The sequence below is a fragment of the Symphalangus syndactylus genome, chromosome 23, assembly GCF_028878055.3.
Source record: "Symphalangus syndactylus isolate Jambi chromosome 23, NHGRI_mSymSyn1-v2.1_pri, whole genome shotgun sequence".
In the NCBI taxonomy this organism is placed as follows: domain Eukaryota; kingdom Metazoa; phylum Chordata; class Mammalia; order Primates; family Hylobatidae; genus Symphalangus; species Symphalangus syndactylus.
This window is the reverse complement of record NC_072445.2, coordinates 35,956,969-35,978,787: the sequence shown is the minus strand read 5'-3', so window position 1 is coordinate 35,978,787 and position 21,819 is coordinate 35,956,969. Positions and strand designations below refer to the sequence as shown.

The 21,819-nt window shown below is 41.1% G+C and overlaps 1 protein-coding gene across 2 annotated transcripts in view; it reads right to left on the bottom strand.

Annotated features, from left to right (window-relative positions):
* Positions 1-20,694, bottom strand: part of FKBP5 (FKBP prolyl isomerase 5) — a 117,459-nt gene extending 96,765 nt beyond the window's left edge. The window contains exons 1-2 of one of the 2 annotated variants that reach the window (XM_055264471.2): positions 20,499-20,653; positions 11,628-11,879 (exon numbers count right to left, since the gene is read on the bottom strand). The gene's annotated coding sequence lies outside the window, so the exon portion shown is untranslated. Of the gene's footprint in view, positions 1-11,627; positions 11,880-20,498 lie in introns of both variants that reach the window. The other variant, XM_055264470.2, reaches the window with a different exon arrangement.
* Positions 20,695-21,819: the final 1,125 nt, after the last annotated feature.

The window sequence follows — 21,819 nt, the reverse complement described above, 5'->3', positions numbered from 1 at the left end:
CCTGTAGTCCAAGCTAGTTGAGGGGCTGAGGCAGGAGAATGGCGTGAATCTGAGAGGCGGAGCTTGCAGTTAGCCGAGATCGCGCCACTGCACACCAGCCTGGGCAACAGAGAGAGACTCCGTCTCAAAAAAAAAAAAGTACTTGTACATTATGCAAATGTTCAAAATGCACAGAGGGCAAATGCATTTAAACATATGTTTCGAGGGAAGAAAAGGAAGTGATGTGACAGTGAATTGGTGATTGGGAATTAACATTATATATGAGAAAAAATTACCAGCCCTGTAAAAAGGGAAGAGAATATTTATTGAGCAAGTGGTATGGCCAGACGCTAAGCTTAGGGCTTTATATATACCTTCTTTCACATTACATCTAGGTAGAAAAACAATGTAGAAGAAAATGCTTGAATACATAACATACCATTATGTGTTGTGTGTGGCATATATTAAAATCTAAGAGATTGGCTGGGTGCAGTGGCCCCTGCCTGTAATCCCAGCACTTTGGGAGGCCAGGGCAGGCAGATCACTTGAGGCCAGGAGTTCGAGACCAGCCTAGGCAACAGAGTGAGACCCCATCTCTACAGAAAATTTAAAAATTAGCCAGGTGCGGTGGTGTGCGCCTTTAGTCCCAATTACTTGGGAGGCTGAGGTGGGAAGAACTCTTGAGCCTGGAAAGGAGCTTTGATTGTGCCACTGCACTCCAGCCTGGGCAACAGAGCAAGACCCTGTCTCAAAAGAAAAAAAAAGAAGAAAACAGAAACAAAAAGTCCACTCTTTTGAGAACACTATTTATGTTTACAATACTATTATATTTATAATTTACAACTCTAAAAATGAAAGCAAGAAACCCTCTTCTCAAAGCAGATTTTGGAGACTTGGTTTTAAGTATTTATAGTGAGGCTCATCTGAGAAATACAATCATGGGCTTATTAATAAGGTTGAATTATTATCATATAGTTCCTGGTACTAAAACTATTTTTTGTCTTGGTGCTCAACAGTAATAACAGAGGCCGGCGCGGTGGCTCACGCCTGTAATTCCAGCACTTTGGGAGGCCGAGGCGGGCAGATCACGAGGTCAGGAGATCGAGACCATCCTGGCTAACACGGAGAAACCCCGTCTCTACTAAAAATGCAAAAAAATTAGCCGGGCGCGGTGGTGGGCGCCTGTAGTCCCAGCTACTTGGGAGGCTGAGGCAGGAGAATGGTGTGAACCCGGGAGGTGGAGCTTGCAGTGAGCCGAGATCGCGCCACTGCACTGCAGCCTGGGCGACAGAGAGAGACTCTGTCTCAAAAAAAAAAAAAAAAAGAAATAGTAATAACAGAAAATTTATTTATTGTACTACTATAATTCCCACCCAGATGGCTGAGAATCACACTGAGATGATAGTAAAAAACAGCCTTCGTCTAGTCCTGAAAGGGGCAGCCCTGCTCATTCGGTAGCTGTGGATCTTGAGCATATGCCTCTACTTCCTCTGAACCTCAATTTCCTCATCTATAAAACAAGATGGCTGGACTAGAGGATGGTTCCCTTCCTTCTTCCCTTTCTCCCTCTCTCTGGTCCTTTCCACTTTATGGCTTGATGATTTAGGATCTAGACTGGGGTTTTGAGGACAGAGAGAAAACACTAGCAGAAACCCACTAACCTTTGGAGAAAAGGAGTAAGGATTATGTAAACAACTAGAATACGGAGAAAAAGAGAAAGCCAAACACGTTTACAAAAACAAATGAACAAATAAAGAGGCATAATGGCTCAGTTTAGAAGATTATGAGCTTTACTATCAAAATTAGCTTGAATAGAACTTTCAGTTATTCTGAAATCAAGGAAGGTAGAAATGCTGGAGATACAGACTTAGAAATTATCTGTAACACATAAGAGTTGACAAATAACCCAAGAATCTTTCCAAGTTCCCTCAGTACATATGGAAGAGATGTCACACTTCTTGGCTTACTTATTCATAACTCTGCCCCAACATATTCATCCACTATTTTCCAACAAGCTATCCCTCTGGCCAATTTGGCTTCATCATTTCAAACAAACCTAGAGTATCTCTCCTTCATTATCACTCAATGTTCTATCTGAAATGCATTCTCCCTTCTCTCAACTTATTAATAATAATTTATCAAGCTCTAACAATGTTTGCGGAACCATTCTAAGTGTTTTACATGTATTAACTCATTTAATTCTCTCAACAATCCTAGGAGAGAGATCACATCACTTGCTTAAGATGACACAGTAGCAGAACTAGGATTCAAACACAAGCAGTCTGGCTCCAGGGAGACTGTCAACTTGCTAATTAGTCCTTCAAAGCTGAGATCAAGTTCTGTCACCTTCCTGAAGTTCTCATTTGCTTAGCCTCTTGAGCCCTTAAGTAAACCACTCCTTTGCCACTTACCATTGGATCTAGGTTGTTAATTATCTTTTGTGCATATGTTCTGTCTTTTCTGAGAGCAGGATCATGTCCTGTTCATTTCGTTAACCCTACTTAGAACCTAGCAGAACTTAATAAATATGTGGAACACAGCAGTACTTATTAATGAAACTACCATAGTATTTAATATTTACTGAAGACATACTAGGTGCTGAGCTAAGCGCTTTACATGTATTGTCTCATTTAATCCTCACAACAACCTTGAGGTAAGTGCTCATTTTGTCCCTCTCGCATGTTATAGTTGAGGAAACTGAGACTTACAGAAAGTATCTTATCCCATACCACAAAGTGGTAGTGATAAGATTCACTGAAGTCTTACACGAGTCTATACCATACTCTAGGCTGGGTGTGGTGGCTCATGCCTGTAATCCCAGCACTTTGGGAGGCCGAGGCCGGTGGATCACAAGAGTCAGGAGTTCGAGACTAGCCTGACCAACATGGTGAAACCCCGTCTCTACTAAAATTGCAAAAATTAGCTGGGCGTGGTGGCACGTGCCTGTAATCCCAGCTAGTCAGGAGGCTGAGGCAAGAGAATCGCTTGAACCTGGGAGACAGAGGTTACAGTGAGCCGAGATCACGCCACTGCACTCCAGCCTGGGTGACAGAGAAACACTCGTCTCAAAAAAAAAAAAAGTCTATACCATACTCTTAATCCCCAGCCTACCACAAAATACCTCGAGGGAAGAAAGCATCAATCCTAACAATTCAATTCAACTTGCACTTAGCAGCAGCAATACTTCAGCATTACTGAATGCTGTGGATTCAGAATTTTAGAAGTTCAGCTCTGCCTTCAAGAAACTCACAGTCCATTATGATTTCAGGATCAAACTTTTATCAGTGCAAAAGTCATCATCATCAAAACTTAGGATTTTAACTTATATTTTAGGGACAAAATCAAAACAATCCTTGGAATTCTCTTCTACACCATTCCTTCTACCCTCAGGCTTGCCCACCCCCTCTAACCCTAGGACTCATCTCTCCAGTTGCTGTATAACAGAGTAGAAAGGTCCTATTAATCCTAACAACTATTGGGACATCTGAATTTAAATCAGTAATAGCTTAGACTCAAGGGTCTATCTGATAAATTCCACAGTCATAATGAAATATGGGTAATGAAGGACAGCTGGAAAAAAGCAGCAGCAAGAAGAGAAAGAGGGATTTGACGTCATAGTGTAAAGCAAATAGAAAAAGAAAAGGCAAGAAAAGCAGGAAAGTGGATACAAATATTAATAGAAGGTGAAAGTAAGGGTCCAGGATAAATTCAGTGGAGAAACATAAATAAATCTAAATCCACTTTACAAACGCTGACAACTTTAATTATTTCTTCTCCTAACCGCTAATGGAAACAGAAAAATATGTATGAGAAACAGCCCCTGAAAAATCATTAACTAGAAACAGCATATAAATTAGGAGTTTTTTTTCTGAGAAACCACTCATCTTAGAATTTCAGAACTGCAGAGGGACCTTAAGACACTACCTGAAATCCAACCCACTCATTTCATAAATAAAGGCTCGGAATGGTTAAGTAATTTTAACATGCCCAAGATCATACAGCAACTTAGTGGCAACACTCCTGAATCTCATTCCAGTGTCTATTCCTACCATACCAGGCTTCCTAGGAATGGTTTATTTTTCTCTTTTTTCCACCCTTAATAATCATTAAATTATTTTCTGCATAAGCATTTCCAAATCCCTATATTATCTGTAGTTCCGTCAGAGAAAATAATCAGATGTTCTGAATTATCTAGGGTAATATAGTATTTCATTCTCTTATCCCCAAAGTCAGTAATTACTTAAACTGGGTCTTGGTTCGTACCAGGAGGAAATTTTAACATTTCCCAAAAGGGCAGAAATAAGAAAGAAATCTCCATAAACTGACCAAAAACAAGTCAAAACTACCACCCATTTGGAAAGGAATCAGGCCCAAGACCCCTGGAAGCTAGACAACTGCTAGTGGGAAGAACAAAGGAGATCACTTATAATCTCATTTCTATTTTATCTCCTCCCAACTAAGCTCAAGCTCCTGGCTTTCTGACAAACCAATTCCAGAAGCCTGCAAAAAGAAGGCAGAGTAATGAAATAGAGTATCATGTCATTTTCAGCAAAGGTGGATTTTTGTTTTGTTTTGTTGTTTTGTTTTAAAATGTGGTCTCCCTCTGTCGCCCAGGCTGGAGTGCAGTGGCGCAATCTCAGCTCACTGCAAGCTCCACCTCCCTGGTTCACTCCATTCTCCTGCCTCAGCCTCCCAAGTAGCTGGGACTACAGGCGCCCGCCACCACGCCCGGCTAGTTTTTTGTATTTTTAGTAGAGACGGGGTTTCACTGTGTTAGCCAGGGCGGTCTCGATCTCCTGACCTTGTGATCTGCCCGCCTCTGCCTCCCAAAGTGCTGGGATTACAGGTGTGAGCCACCGCGCCCGGCCCAGCAAAGGTGGATTTTTAAAAGGAACTATCTTGGTCAGGAAATATGGGATAAGAAGAGAGTCTTCAAATAAACCCAAAGAAAAGACCTGTACTTTCTCCCATAAAAACACCAGAAAGTCCTGAAAATGCGTTATATATACTCAGTTCAGCATTTCCCCTACTACAAAGCACTTGCAGATATTCTGGGCTGGGGAGAATTCATCCTGGGCCACAATCTGTGGTCTAAGAAAGTCTGCTGCTCAAACTCCTTGAAAAATCATGGGCACTGCCAGCCACCACTATTCACCAGGTTATTTGAGCTGAGTGATTTGGCAATCTTCCATATCACCTTGGTTTAAATATAATTATTACCTAGGTCTTAAAAATGATGTGTCTGCCTAAAGGCTGACTGAAGCCTTTTTTTTTTTTGTAATTTAATTTTTAAAAACAGAGGCTCTCTCTGTCATCCCGACTGGAGTGCAGTGGCGTGATCATGGCTCATCGCAGCCTCAACCTGCTGGGTTCAAGTGACCCTCCCACCTCAGCCTCTTGAGTAGCTGGGACTACAGGCACACGCCCCCACACTGAGGCCTTCTCTGGAAGGGAAGAAAATGTCCTATTTTACATCGGGGGCATATCTTAATTTTGATATGTATGAAGTTCATTATAGATTCGGGATAACATCCTGCTTTAACACGTTAACCAAATTAGGACAAGTGTAGTGACAATCAAAAGGACAAAAAGATAAAGAGACATAAAGTTAGAAATAAAAGAATTTAGTGACTCACTGAGTTTAAGAAGGAAAAGTCAAAATGGCCAATAAGAAGAGTGGAGTCATTAACAGCTAAAGAGGGAAGTCAGGAAGAGAAGTTTTTGGCTGGAGGGAGTGGGGAGGGGTCATGTTGGTATACAGCTGCTACAGAGATGGTATTTAAATACATTTCATTTCAAGACACAGGTGAATATGTCTTGAAAATGCCTTTAGGCCTCAAATTTAGACAGTGATGTAGGTTTGGGGCCTAAAAAAAGAGGTGGCAGTTAAAGCACTGCAATGATGAAGGTTTTAGAGAAAGAAAAGGCAATAGAATAACATTTAGACAACTGCATTCCTAAGATATTACACTAACCAAACTTTCCAGATGAACAGTACCTTATTCTACAGATACGGAGTACTTAAACTAATTTATTCTAATGAAAAGCATAAAAATTAATCCTTCTTTTTCTTTTCCAGGCTACGAACTGACAAAAAGAAGCTAAAGACAAAAACAGTTTCATAATTACCATTTGTCCAAAGTCAATCTCTGAGCTAAAACACAAGGTTTTTTATGTTTCTCTACTTATAACAAAATTTCGGGAAAAAACTCAGAAAAAAATTGGTACACCAATACTACCACTGTTTTATGATCTCTGTGAGAATTTAACAGTTTGAAAAAGCACATGGCTGGACACAGTGGCTCATGCCTGTAATCCTAACACTCTGGGAGGCCAAGGCAAGAGGACAGCTTGAGCCCAGGATTTTAAGACCAGCCTGAGCAACATAGTGAGACTCTGGCTCTACAAAAAACCTTAAAAATTAGCCGGTCATGGTGATGCATGCCTGTAATCCCAGCTACTGTGGAGGCTGAGGTGGGAGGACTGTTTGTGCTTAGGAAGTCAAGGCTGCAGTGTGCTGTGATCTCACCAATGCATTTCAACCTTAGCGACAAGTAGGACCTTGTCTCAAAAAAATATATAAAATAAAAATAACCAAAATGTCAGTAATTAATGAATCTGGGGAATGGGTACATGGAGGTTCATTAAAGAATCTGGAGAGGGGGTATATGGAACTTCATTAGACAATTCTCTACAGTTCTGTGTATGTGTGCAACTTTCATAATAAAAGTCTAAAAAGGTCTACTTACAGGTGTACTTTTTAAATCCTATCTTCAGTTAAGGCTGACCATTCTAAACAAAATTCTGGCAGATACTTTTCTTTTTTTTTTTTTATTTTTTTTATTATACTTTAGGGTTTTAGGGTACATGTGCACAATGTGCAGGTTTCTTACATATGTATCCATGTGCCATGTTGATTTCCTGCACCCATTAACTCGTCATTTAGCATTAGGTGTATCTCCTAATGCTGTCCCTCCCCCCTCCCCCCACCCCACAACAGTCCCCGGAGCGTGATGTTCCCCTTCCTGTGTCCATGAGTTCTCACTGTTCAATTCCCACCTATGAGTGAGAACATGCGGTGTTTGGTTTTTTGTCCTTGTGATAGTTTACTGAGAATGATGTTTTCCGGTTTCATCCGTGTCCCTACAAAGGACACGAACTCATCATTTTTTATGGCTGCATAGTATTCCATGGTGTATATGTGCCACATTTTCTTAATCCAGTCTATCGTTGTTGGACATTTGGGTTGGTTCCAACTCTTTGCTATTGTGAATAGTGCCGCAATAAACATACGTGTGCATGTGTCTTTATAGCAGCATGATTTATAGTCCTTTGGGTATATACCCAGTAATGGGATGGCTGGGTCAAATGGTATTTCTAGTTCTAGATCCCTGAGGAATCGCCACACTGACTTCCACAATGGTTGAACTAGTTTACAGTCCCACCAACAGTGTAAAAGTGTTCCTATTTCTCCACATCCTCTCCAGCACCTGTTGTTTCCTGCTTTTTTAATGATGGCCATTCTAACTGGTGTGAGATGGTATCTCACTGTGGTTTTGATTTGCATTTCTCTGATGGCCAGTGATGAGGAGCATTTCTTCATGTGTTTTTTGGCTGCATAAATGTCTTCTTTTGAGAAGTGTCTGTTCATGTCCTCTGCCCACTTTTTGATGGGGTTGTTTGTTTTTTTCTTGTAAATTTGTTTGAGTTCATTGTAGATTCTGGATATTAGCCCTTTGTCAGATGAGTAGGTTGCAAAAATTTTCTCCCATTCTGTAGGTTGCCTGTTCACTCTGATGATAGTTTCTTTTGCTGTGCAGAAGCTCTTTAGTTTAATGAGATCCCATTTGTCGATTTTGGCTTTTGTTGCCATTGCTTTTGGTGTTTTAGACATGAAGTCCTTGCCCACGCCTATGTCCTGAATGGTATTGCCTAGGTTTTCTTGTAGGATTTTAATGGTTTTAGGTCTAACATATAAGTCTTTAATCCATCTTGAATTAATTTTTGTATAAGGTGTAAGGAAGGGATCCAGTTGCAGCTTTCTACATATGGCTAGCCAGTTTTCCCAGCACCATTTATTAAATAGGGAATCCTTTCCCCATTTCTTGTTTTTGTCAGGTTTGTCAAAGATCAGATAGTTGTAGATATGCGGCATCATTTCTGAGGGCTCTGTTCTGTTCCATTGATCTATGTCTCTGTTGTGGTATCAGTACCATGCTGTTTTGGTTAGTGTAGCCTTGTAGTATAGTTTAAAGTCAGGTAGCATGATGCCTCCAGCTTTGTTCTTTTGGCTTAGGATTGACTTGGCGATGCGGGCTCTTTTTTGGTTCCATATGAACTTTAAAGTAGTTTTTTCCAATTCTGTGAAGAAAGTCATTGGTAGCTTGATGGGGATGGCATTGAATCTATAAATTACCTTGGGCAGTATGGCCATTTTCACGATATTGATTCTTCCAACCCATGAGCATGGAATGTTCTTCCATTTGTTTGTATCCTCTTTTATTTCATTGAGCAGTGGTTTGTAGTTCTCCTTGAAGAGGTCCTTCACATCCCTTGTAAGTTGGATTCCTAGATATTTTATTCTCTTTGAAGCAATTGTGAATGGGAGTTCACTCATGATTTGGCTCTCTGTTTGTCTGTTATTGGTGTACAAGAATGCTTGTGATTTTTGTACATTAATTTTGTATCCTGAGACTTTGCTGAAGTTGCTAATCAGCTTAAGGAGATTTTGGGCTGAGACAGTGGGGTTTTCTAGATATACAATCATGTCATCTGCAAACAGGGACAATTTGACTTCCTCTTTTCCTAATTGAACACCCTTTATTTCCTTCTCCTGCCTGATTGCTCTGGCCAGAACTTCCAGCACTATGTTGAATAGGAGCGGTGAGAGAGGGCACCCCTGTCTTGTGCCAGTTTTCAGAGGGAATGCTTCCAGTTTTTGCCCATTCAGTATGATATTGGCTGTGGGTTTGTTGTAGATAGCTCTTATTATTTTGAGATACGTCCCATCAATACCTAATTTATTGAGAGTTTTTAGCATGAAGGGTTGTTGAATATTGTCCAAGGCCTTTTCTGCATCTATTGAGATAATCATGTGGTTTTTGTCTTTGGTTCTGTTTATATGCTGGATTACATTTATTGATTTGCGTATGTTGAACCAGCCTTGCATCCCAGGGATGAAGCCCACTTGATCATGGTGGATAAGCTTTTTGATGTGCTGCTGGATTTGGTTTGCCAGTATTTTATTGAGGATTTTTGCATCAATGTTCATCAAGGATATTGGTCTGAAATTCTCTTTTTTGGTTATGTCTCTGCCAGGTTTTGGTATCAGGACGATGCTGGCTTCGTAAAATGTGTTAGGGAGGATTCCCTCTTTTTCTATCGATTGGAATAGTTTCAGAAGGAATGGTACCAGTTCCTCCTTGTACCTCTGGTAGAATTCAGCTGTGAATCCATCAGGTCCTGGACTCTTTTTGGTTGGTAAGCTATTGATTATTGCCACAATTTCAGAACCCGTTATTGGTCTATTCAGAGATTCAACTTCTTCCTGGTTTAGTCTTGGGAGGGTGTATTTGTCGAGGAATTTATCCATTTCTTCTAGATTTTCTAGTTTATTTGCATAGAGGTGTTTGTAGTATTCTCTGATGGTAGATTGTATTTCTGTGGGATCAGTGGTGAGTGATATCCCCTTTTTCGTTTTTTATTGCATCTATTTGATTCTTCTCTCTTTTCTTCTTTATTAGTCTTGCTAGCGGTCCATCAATTTTGTTGATCTTTTCAAAAAACCAGCTCCTGGATTCATTAATTTTTTGAAGGGTTTTTTGTGTCTCTATTTCCTTCAGTTCTGCTCTGATTTTAGTTATTTCTAGCCTTCTGCTAGCTTTTGAATGTGTTTGCTCTTGCTTTTCTAGTTCTTTTAATTGTGATGTTAGGGTGTCAATTTTGGATCTTTCCTGCTTTCTCTTGTGGGCATTTAGTGCTATAAATTTCCCTCTACACACTGCTTTGAACGTGTCCCAGAGATTCTGGTATGTTGTGTCTTTGTTCTCGTTGGTTTCAAAGAACATCTTTATTTCTGCCTTCATTTCATTATGTACCCAATAGTCATTCAGGAGCAGGTTGTTCAGTTTCCATGTAGTTGAGCGGTTTTGACTGAGTTTCTTAATCCTGAGTTCTAGTTTGATTGCACTGTGGTCTGAGAGACAGTTTGTTATAATCTCTGTTCTTTTACATTTGCTGAGAAGAGCTTTACTTCCAACTATGTGGTCAATTTTGGAATAGGTGTGGTGTGGTGTTGAAAAAAATGTATATTCTGTTGATTTGGGGTGGAGAGTTCTGTAGATGTCTATTAGGTCCACTTTATGTAGACCTGAGTTCAATTCCTGGATATCCTTGTTAACTTTCTGTCTCGTTGATCTGTCTAATGCTGACAGTGGGGTGTTAAAATCTCCCATTATTATTGTGTGGGAGTTTAAGTCCCTTTGTAGGTCACTGAGGACTTGCTTTATGAATCTGGGTGCTCCTGTGTTGGGTGCATATATATTTAGGATAGTTAGCTCTTCTTGTTGAATTGATCCCTTTACCATTATGTAATGGCCTTCTTTGTCTCTTTTGATCTTTGTTGGTTTAAAGTCTATTTTATCAGAGACTAGGATTGCAACCCCTGCCTTTTTTTGTTTTCCAGTTGCTTGATAGATCTTCCTCCATCCCTTTATTTTGAGTCTATGTGTGTCTCTGCACGTGAGATGGGTTTCCTGAATACAGCACACTGATGGGTCCTGACTCCTTATCCAGTTTGGCAGATACTTTTCAAATAATGTTTTCTTCATTCTCGATTGATCAGTTAAACACCATAGTGAAATGGACCATAAAAGGGGAAAAGGCCTAGTCTCTTATTTCAGAGAAACATGAACATGTTTATTACATGGAAAAAGTCCTTTTATCCATGTTGATTGATATCAGACATCTGTCATTCTTCAAAGAATTACATTTTTGTTGAAAAATATATAGGTTAAATGAGTAAAGAAAACATGGTATACATACACAATGGAATACTACTCAGCCATAAAAAAGGAATAAAATAATGTCTTTTACAATAACTTTGATACAGCTGGATACATTATTCTAAGTGAACTAACTCTGGAATGGAAAACCAAATACTGCATGTTCTCACCTATAAGTGGGAGATAAACTATGAGTACACAAAGGCATACAAAGTGATATAATGGACTCTAGAGACTCAGAAGAGGGCAGGGGAAAGGAATAAAAAACAACATATAGGGTAAAATGTGTATTACTCAGGTAACAGATGCACTAAAATCTCAGAATTCACCATGATATAATTCATCCATGTAACGAAAAATCACTTGTACTCCAAAGCTATTGAAATAAAAAATATATTAAATTTAAAAACTTATAAATAAAAATATATAGGTCATATAACTTTATTATTTTCATGAGTAAAGGCAAAATAAATGTTTATCTTGAATATCAATGATTAATTTGTTGAAGCATCTGGTTAGCCCTCCAGTTACTTCAAACATCTTCTACTCGACTATATAACCAAATAAAACAACTTTCTGATGTGGATGGAAAAAAAAAAAAAAAGATTTAAAAAAATGAACCAGGCCAGGCACGGTGGCTCATACCTGCAGTCCTAACACTTTGGGAGGCCAAGGCAGGAGGATCACTTGAGGCCAGGAGTTCAAGACCAGCCTGAGCAACATAGCAAGACTCCGTCTCTACAATTTTTCTTTAATTAGCCAGACATGGTGTTGCATGCCTATAGTCCCAGCCACTCAGGAGGCTGAGGCAGGAGAATCATTTGAGCCCAGGAGTTCCAGGCTGCAGTGAGCTTTGATCGCACTACTGCACTCCAGACTGGGCAACAGAATTAGACCCTGTTTCAAAAGAAAAAACAAAAAGAACCAATATCCATTAATTATGCCTAATACTAAATTGTAATGAACACATACTAAAAATTATATAAAATAAGTAGTAGAATGGGAAAGTTGAATTTTTTTAGCCATTATTGTTTAAGCTATGATTTAAATTGATTTAATCTAAATCAAATCACACTATTGAGGCTGTGAGAACATTAAATCTAGTAGACAGTGACAGATTTACCACTTACCAATGATCAAGAATAGTTTAGTTTACAAACACCAATGTCTTTCCTGCCTATGAAATATAGCACCACCCTAAAACAACAACCAGATTTGTATGCCTCCGCTTCTTTGGCTAAGTTCTAGGACAGTAAAAACTGTTCATGTCTTTGCAACAGCTAGCACATTGTAGGTATACAACTCTTTTAACAGAAACAGTCACAACTTCCAATTCCCAGAAAGCTATTGCTAGGTTTCAGTCGCATTCTCTAGGTGACATGCGTAGGATAACAAAATAAAGCAGGTTTTCCTTGTAGGCAGTCCTACCTTGAATCATTTTGAGGATCCTGTTTCTTCTAACAGAAACATGTCATGAGTCTTTAGTGAAAAGCAGTATAAATACATATACATGAAGACAAAAGATAGTCAACGATTCTTTTTCTCATCATTATGGTTAATTCCTAACTGAGGTATTTCATGTTTTTTAGATAACAAGATCATTCTCATTTTCAACAAATTTTTTTAGCTTTCTTTCCTTTATTAAAGTAAAATTTACATACTATAAAATCTTAAGTTTGAATCAATAATGTTTGAGTAAATGTATATAACAATTGGCAAAACTGGATAAAGGTATACGGAAGCTCTTTGTACTAGTCTTGCAACTTTTCTGTAAGTTAAAAATTATATGAAAACAAAGTTACCCAAAAAGTATATAATTGAATTACCATCACCCAAGTCAAGCTACAGAATATTTCCATCATGCCAGAAAGCTTCCTTGTGCTCCTTTCCAGTCAACCACAACCCCTACCCAGAGGCAACCACTGTCCTGATTTCTATCACCATACCTTAGTTTTGCCTGTTCTTGTATTTTTCATAAATGGCATCATAAACACTTATACATACTCATCTGTGCCTGGCTTCTCTTGCTATGAACAGTATTTCTGAGATTCATCTATGTTGCTATGTGAATCAGTAGTTTATTCCTACTGTGAAAAAAGCTGCTATGACCCAGTCTTTTTGTGGGCATATATACTTATTCCTCTTGGTACAATAAGATTTCACTGAAAAAAAGTTTTGCATATAAATATGCCTGGGAAATAAGGCAGTATAGATAGATACTGCTATACACACATAAAACATACAGCAACCATATATACTGTTATATATAATGTAAAAAAGATATTTGATATTTATACATATGTGTAATATATGTATAATATACACACATACATAAGCTTAAGTAATTCTGATCACGCCACTGCACTCCAGTCTGGGTGACAGAGTGAGACTCCGTCTCAAAAAAAAAGAATTTATAAAGTTCATAGTGAAAGTAAATCTAAGATGGGAAAGATGAGCATCTCAATTTTTCTAAGTTTATGTTTTAACCTAACAATAATTCAAAAGAGAAACAAGTATCTCTCCATGTAAATTACCGTTAGGTTTCAATGAAACACCTTTTCTCTTGTAACAAACATCTCCTCCAAGCTAGAATTTCAAAACAGTGTTACCATCCACTAGGTAATAATTTTTATGCTAGCAACAAAACCCAAAATATGTGTTCAGATTACAAGACTGTTTTTATTGTCTTGCTTTTTTAAAAAAGTTAAACATGGAAAAACTTAATTAATATCTAACATGGGTAAAGAACATTCCATGCTCATTCAGAATATATTCTGATGCAGACTCAATCTCTAAGATGTTTTCTCCATTCCAAAAAGTAACCTATCGCAGCATTATGTCCGTGACTGGGACATCTTGACTTTCAAATTCACTGTGCAATTTTCAGCTAACAATGGAGGAGGTTCTTTAGTTTCCAGAAATAGGAACACTGAGAAACAAGTACAAATCTAACTTTTGAAAAGATCAATCTGAAATTTGCAACCCTACTTTTGATAATGAAATGACCATTTTCTGGGGACTCCTCATTTATAACATCTTTAAATTGCCAAGATTAAAACAGAATGCTACAAATGATTCTAGAAATTTACCACTGCCCACTTAGGATTTGCAACTACAAAAGGGAAAAAACAACCTTCTTCCAGTCTGATTTTTCTTCATCTCTTCTTCTTTCCAAAAAATGAACAATTTCAAAAAGATACAATTCAAATATACATTTTTAAGCCAGGCATGGTGGCTTGGGCCTAGGATCCCAGCACTTTGGGAGGCTGAGACAAGAGGACTGCTTGACCCATGAGTTTGTGTCCAGGCTGCAGTTAGCCACCACTCTTCAGCCTGGGTGACAGAGCAAGAAACAATCTATTTAAAAAAAAAAAAAGTATATATATATATATCTCAATTTCTTTTTTAAAAAAAAGGTTAAAAACATACATAAGCCAATCTCTTTAAAACGTATGTATGTATATATATATATATATATATATATATATATGTCTCTTCCAATCTTTTTCTTAAAAAAAAGTATAAAAATATATATCCCAAGCTCTTTCTTTAAAAAAAAAAAAAGTGTGTTTGTGTGTGTGTGTGTGTGTGTGTGTATATATTTGAGACCGGGTCTTGCTCTGTCCCCCAGGCTGGACTATGGTGGCTCACTGCAGCATTGAACTCCTGGGCTCAAGTGATTCTCTTGCCTCACCCTCCCAAAGTGCTGGGATCACAGACACAAGCTACCCACACCTGGAGAACTTTATATTTTTTGTAGAAATGGGGTCTTACTATGTTGCCCAGGCTGGTCTCTAACTCCTGGGCTCAAGCAACCCTCCTGTCTTGGCTTCCCAAAGTGTTGAGATGCTGAGATTACAGGTGTGAGACATCATGCCTGGCATATATATATATACATTTTTTGAGATGGAGTCTCACTGTGTTGCCCAGGCTGGAGTGTAGTGGTGCAATCTCAGCTCATTCCAACCTCTACCTCCCAGGTTCAAGTAATTTGCCTGCCTCCACCTCTTGAGTAGCTAGGACTAAGGGCATGCACTGCCATGATGGCTAATTTTTTTTTTTTTTTTTTTTTTTTTAGTAGAGGTGGGGTTTTGCCATGTTGGCCAGGCTGGTCTCCAACTCCTGACCTCCTGGCCTGGCCTATATTTTTAATCTTAAAAAACATTATCAGAATTTGGACATTCCTAGGCTGGGCGTGGTGGCTCACATCTGTAATCCCAGCACTTTGGGAGGTCGAGGCAGGCGGATCACCTAAGATCAGGAGTTTAAGACCAGCTTGGCCCTGGCCAACATGGCAAAACCTCGTCTCTACCAAAAATACAAAAATTAGCTGGGCATGGTGGTGTGCACCTGTAATCCCAGCTACTCAGGAGGCTGAGGCAGGAAGAATCGCTTGAACCACTGGAGGTTGCAGTGAGTGGAGATTATGCCACTGCACTCCAGCCTGAGCAACAGTGCAAGACCCTGTCTCAAAAAATAATAATAATAAAATAAAGAATTTGGACATTCCTTAGCTTTCACAGATGTGTGACTGTTTACTTAAAAACCCATTATTTCACTTTGAAAATACATCATTTTCATTTTTCCAGTAATTGTACTTTTTTTTGTTTGTTTTAAGGCAGGGTCTCACTCTGTTGTCCAGGCTGGAGTACAATGGCTTAATCACAGCTCACTGCAGCCCCAACCTCCCAGGCTCAAGTGATCCTCCCACCTCAGCCTCCCAAGTAGCTGGGACTACAGGTATACTCCACCAGACCTGGCTAACTTTTGTATTTTTGTAGAGAGGGGGTTTCACCATGTTTCCCAGGCTGGTCTCAAATTCCTGGGCTCAAGCAATCCACCCGCCTTGGCCTCCCAAAGTGCTGGCATTACAGGCGTGAGTCACTGCACCTCGCCACCTTTTTCTAAGAAGAAAAACAGCCTTGATTAAGCCTTGATTTTGATAACAAAAATGACAGCAACTCCAAACAACTACAATCACAATTTTCAATATATTTTGCCTGATTGTTTTAGAGAACTAAAATAAAATTTTATTCTTATGTTTTAAATGTTTTGATTCCAGACCAAGGGTAAAAAACAAATACAACAGGCCAGGCGCGGTGGCTCATGCTTGTAATCCTAGCACTTTGGGAGGCCGAGGTGGGCGGATCATGAGGTCAGGAGATCGAGACCACGGTGAAACCCCGTCTCTACTAAAAATACAAAAAATTAGCCGTGCGTGGTGGCGGGCGCCTGTAGTCCCAGCTACTCGGAGGGGCTGAGGCAGGAGAACGGCGTGAAACCAGGAGGCGCAGATTAGCAGTGAGCCGAGATCGCGCCATTGCACTCCAGCCTGGGTGACAGAGCGAGTCTCAAAAACAAACAAACAAACAAACAAACAAATACAACAAATATATAGACCCCACACTCCCTCTGGTGGACCTTCACTTTCATTAACCAAATGTTTTCCAAGAGGCTAGAAGTAGGCCTGGCACTGTGGCTCTCACCTATAATCCCAGCACTTTGGGAGGCCAAGGCAGGAGGATCACTTGAGCTCAAGAGTTGGACACCAGCGTGGGCAACAAAGTGAGACCTTATCTCTACTAAAAATTAAAAGTTTTAAAAATTAGCCGGGTGTGGTGGTGTGTGCCTGTAACCCCAGCTACTTGGGAGGCTGAGGTGGGAGGATCACTTGAGACCAGGAGGTTGGGCAGGAGGATCTCTTGAGCCTGGGAAGTCTGCAGTGAGCCATGATCACACCACAGCACTCTAGCCTGGGTAATAAAGCAAGAACCTGACTCAAATAAAAAAAGACTAGAAGTAAATACTAAATTAAGCATAAAATGTAGGTTCTCAAACTACTATAAGAAGTACAAATTATTTTGAGTAGTGGAATTTTAGTGTTCTAAATATTGTTAAAATATCCTTATTAATCTGTTAGTAACCTGCTAGTACATATGGCCCTACTGTAAATTATTTTAACCAGTCTCATTTGGCAGTACTGTCTTTTACATAGTAAATAAACATCTCATTTGCAAATTAAATTACACTTAAGTGGTTATTGTTTTAAATCAATAGTTATGTGACATACATACCACCATCCACCCAGTCACTACTGAATGTAGATTTAATTTTCTTTGTACTTTTGGGGATATGATGTCAGGATTTTAAAATGCACTAAAATGTACTGCAGAAAAATTTAGAAATATAAAGTACTTAAAAAACAAAATCTACTAATCAGCTAGGTTGTAAAGTTCAAATAGTTTCAGAATTATAAAATACAGATATTTAATTGTTAAACATGAACTACAAAATTTAGTGTGCCAATATGTATAACATAGATTATTCTTTAGGAATTATGAAAACTTATTTTAATTAACGGTCTTTAGAGGAATTCTTCATGCCAGGTACAGCAAGCATATTACTGTTAAATAAAGCAATACTAGGCTGGGCGTGATGGCTCATGCCTGTAATACCAGCACTTTGGGAGGCTGAGGCGGGTGGATCACCTGAGGTCAGGAGTTCGAGACCAGCCTGGCCAACACAGCAAAACCCCATCTCTACTAAAAATACAAAAATTAGCCGGACGTGGTGGCGCAGGCCTGTAGTGCCAGCTACTCAGGAGGCTGAGGCAGGAGAATCGCTTGAACCCGGGAGGCAGAGGTTGCAATGAGCCGAGACTGCGCCCTTGCACTCCAGCCTGGCAACAAGAGCGAAACTCCATCTCAAAAAAAAAAAAAAAGCAATACTAATGTCTATAATAGTGCCATTTGATCTAGCCTCAAAGTTAGCTGTTTTAATATGTCCTTGTTTTCTGTAGCTTCATTTATTTAAAAATACTTACTATCACCTCCAAATTCAAAAGGAGTTATGCCTGAGTGTAAATGGCTTTAAAAACACTCCCAATGTTTATTGTGTGGATTTGAGAATTCAACTTATGCTTAATTTTTGAAACTGAAATTGTAGTTCATAATTTTATGATATCTGTTACAAGATAATAGATATCTTGTATCTTGACAAAAATCAGTAAAGTATCTAAAAACTAAATTTGAAAATGGGCTTTTAATTAAACCTAAGGTTAATAAAACTTTAACTTTTATAGTTAAAATACTAAAATATACTTATATGTAAATAAATTTATGAAATACAACTTTATTGTATGTGGTATATATACATACATCATCATAGAATAAGGATAATAAACAACTAATTATTAATAGTATTTAATATATTCAAGTACACTAAAGAGCAATTATATAAATGATCAAAAATAATGGAAGCTACAGTCTTATCCAGTTCCTTACAACTATTTATATAGAATAAGCCCTCCGTACGTGAGGATGAATCATCGTCCAACTTATCCACACTAAGCATCAAAAAGCCAACTTAGCTTTTAACAGCAGTAACTTCTTCTACAGGTATACAAACAGGATGTTCTTTCTTCTCCGGACTAATTCATCCTAAGCAGAGAAGCCTTTAGGAAACTAAACTGAACCCAAAATATGCATTATTTTCCAAGAATAAACAGAAAACTAAAGATTTAATTAGTTGCCTAATGCAATATTTAAAGTTTTTCATGTTGAACTGATTAAAAATATGTTTTAAAAAAGAAATTCACTCAAAATTCCCATAACTAAAATAATTAAAGACTCAGAAACATCCAAAACCTCATAGCTTGTTATGGAGAAATAAAACAATAAAGACCACTATGATTTTTTTAAATCTAAAATAGTCACAATTATTGGTTCAAGACTTGCTGGTTCAATGGCGAACTCTTATCAGCTATTAGCTAACTTTAATTACCTAGGCAAATAAGTAAAAAGACCATTCAATGAATAATAAACTAGCATAATTAAATCAAGATTAGCAACTTTGTTCTTAACTTAAACTTAATCTCTGAAGTATAAATCATACCTAATACAGATATCAACCAAGACACATTAGAGGAAAAAAACTGGGTAACTAAAGTGTTTCTCACAAATAATGAGTATTAATAACCCTCGTTTAAAAAATTTTATTTGTATATAATCTCTAAATTGGTCAGGGCCATAATTGTAGATTGTCAAGCAGAGGTCAGCTGGGGGAGGGACAAACAGAAAATGGTGAAGTGAAAGTATGACAATAAAAATTTCCCACCAGAATAAGAATTTTTTTCGATTCTTGGCTTTTGATTCAAACACCAAGAGAAGCAGCTCCCTTTAGAGAATTATTTTATAATTCTCTAAAGTAAAAACCCTTATGGGGGAGGTGAATAGAATCCCAGACTATTAAAAATACTTAACCAAAATATGCTTTAACTTTTCCCTTGTCCACAATCTAACAAAATGAGAAGACAATGAAAATAAACACTCCTGTCTACCCTCAGAGGCAAAGAAAGCTCCCATTCAGTACTAAGCCTTATTCCACTGGAAAACATACTCCTGAAAAGTAAATCCAAAACCACGAGCTCAAACTGCTTCATGCAGAATTTACTGAACGGCGGCCAAACGCTGAACACACTGTCCTGAACCACACTGAAGGGTATCTAGAGTTCTGCATCTCCGCTTACAACTTGAACCTTACTACGCTTTCGCCACCACTGCAGAACCCGATTTTAGAGACTACGATGTTCCTGCCGGCTCGTTAATCGAAGAAAGCCACTCTGCACCCTGACGCTCGAAGTGTCTTTTTGGTAATACTGGTTTTTGACTCTTACACTGTGACCGGTGCACCTTTTTGGACGATCAACAAGGCGGAAGGCGTTTTCACGTCCCAGAACAGAAGAGCATAAGGAGCCCTGGGACAGCGTTCAGCCGCTTCGGTATGGCCTGGGAGTGACGCGGATCACCTGTTAGACGGCGCTGCGCGGACTCCTCCACAAGCGGCCGACAGCGGCGATGCGGTTCCCCAACGCTTGTCCCGAGGCGGCAGGTGAAGGCGGGGACCACCCGTCCACACCCGGAGCGCGGCCACCCCGCCACCATCCCCTTCACAGCCCCGCCAGGTGGGCGAATCCGCCCCGCGCCCGCGGCGTCCCGGCGCTCGGCTCGCCCTGGGGTCCGGTTGTTCCGGCGCCCGGACCCGAAAGCGAAGTTTGGCTCCCGCCCGCAGCGGTGCCGGCTGAGGGTCCCGCCGCCTGTCCCGGGAGAGCTGGGGGCCAGAGACCGGAGGCGGCGCGGGACCTGTCATCCCGGGCGGGAAACAAAAGCCCAGTGAGGACGGGCGGGCGCGACCGGCCTCGCCTCTGCCGGGAGAGGCCGGCGGGGGCGGAGAGCGGCGCCCGCGGCTACTAGTCTCCGCGCCTCCCGCGGGGAGCACCGGCCCCGCGGCCCCTGGAGCGCGGCGAGGGGCGCCGCAGTGGGGCCAAGGCCTCCCGCGCGCTCCCCTCGAGGCTTCCGGACCCTGCTCTCCCGCGACACGCGGCTCCTGGGCTGCGAAGCCGCGTGGGGGTGGGAGCTGAGGCAGCGAGCGCGGCCGCGGCGGGACCTGGAAGGAGGGCGTTCGGCTCCCGGGGCGCCGCGGCCGGCCGCCCCATCTCCGCGGCCATGGCGCCGGTACCTGTCGCCGCGGGGACTCGCCGACTCCGTCACTCTCCGCCTTGCCCGCGCTCCGCTAACCCTTCAGCCCGCCCAGCAGGCCGCCCGCGCGCCGGACACCGCCGCCCGAGACTGGCAGCGCCCGCGAGCCGGCCCGAATCCCCGGGGCAGCGCCCGGCGCCGTCCCGCCCCAGCCGGCCGCAGGACCCGCCTTCCATAGGGCCCCGGGGCTGTCAGTCCGCCCCCAAAAGGCGCGCGGGCTGTCGATCCGCCTGTCCGGATTGGTGGCCGCGCGCCGTCCATGCAAATGAGGCCCCGCCCCCATGATTTGCTTCTCCACCTCCCCACGCCAGCCCACGTGTCTGGCCCTTGCCCTTTGTGGGGGCCATAGAGAAGGGATGGTGGAAACTGACACCCCCTCACATCTCTTACCTCCCAAGAAATTAATGCCTAAGCTAGCTAGTTGACTTCCCATCTGTATCGTCTCTCTGAAGGCACTGCCCCTCCTATCTGTCCACCGGGCCTACCTAGAGGCTGGAGAGGGGCAGGCCAAGCTGTTTGTTAGGTCAGCTGGCCAAGTTAGCCATAGGAAGCAACCCCATTAAGTCTAAGATGCCCAGTCGGGACTGGGGAAATCCCACCTCGAGAACCAATTTAGCAGATATCACCTCCCTCTGGACACCCAGTGACTGTAAAGACCATGCTTTCTCTTGGCTTTCTACCTTTCAAGCAGGAGATTAAAACAGGAAGAGGTCTTACGGCTGTGTTCGGCCGGGTGGGGTGGCTCACGCCTGTAATCCCAGCACTTTGGAAGGCCGAGGTGGGCGGATCACGAGGTCAAGAGATCGAGACCATCCTAGCCAACATGGTGAAACCCCGTCTCTACAAAAATACAAAAATTAGCTGGGCTTGGTGGCGCATGCCGTCCCAGCTACTTGGGAGGCTGAGGCAGGAGAATCGCTTGAACCTGGGAGGCAGAGGTTGCAGTGAGTCGAGATCAAGCCACTGCACTCCAGCCTGGTGACAGAGCAAGACTCCATTCCAAAACAAAACAAAAACAAAATGGCTGAGTTCTTCCGCCAACTCCAAAGGGTAGACTGCCAACCAGATGGCTACCTCTGAGTTACTCCCATAAAGATGTAGGAGCTGCACCTGGGCCTTAGGGAATCTCTAATCAACTCTCTCATTTTTAAGGAAACAGAAACCTGATGTGCCATAGCTAGTCACGCGTGGGACCTAATAGTTACCTATGGAAACCTAATATCCCATAGCCAGATTAGAACTCATGTCTCCTGGCTCCAAACCTGCTCTCTTTGCACTATATCGCATTCAAATATTTATGA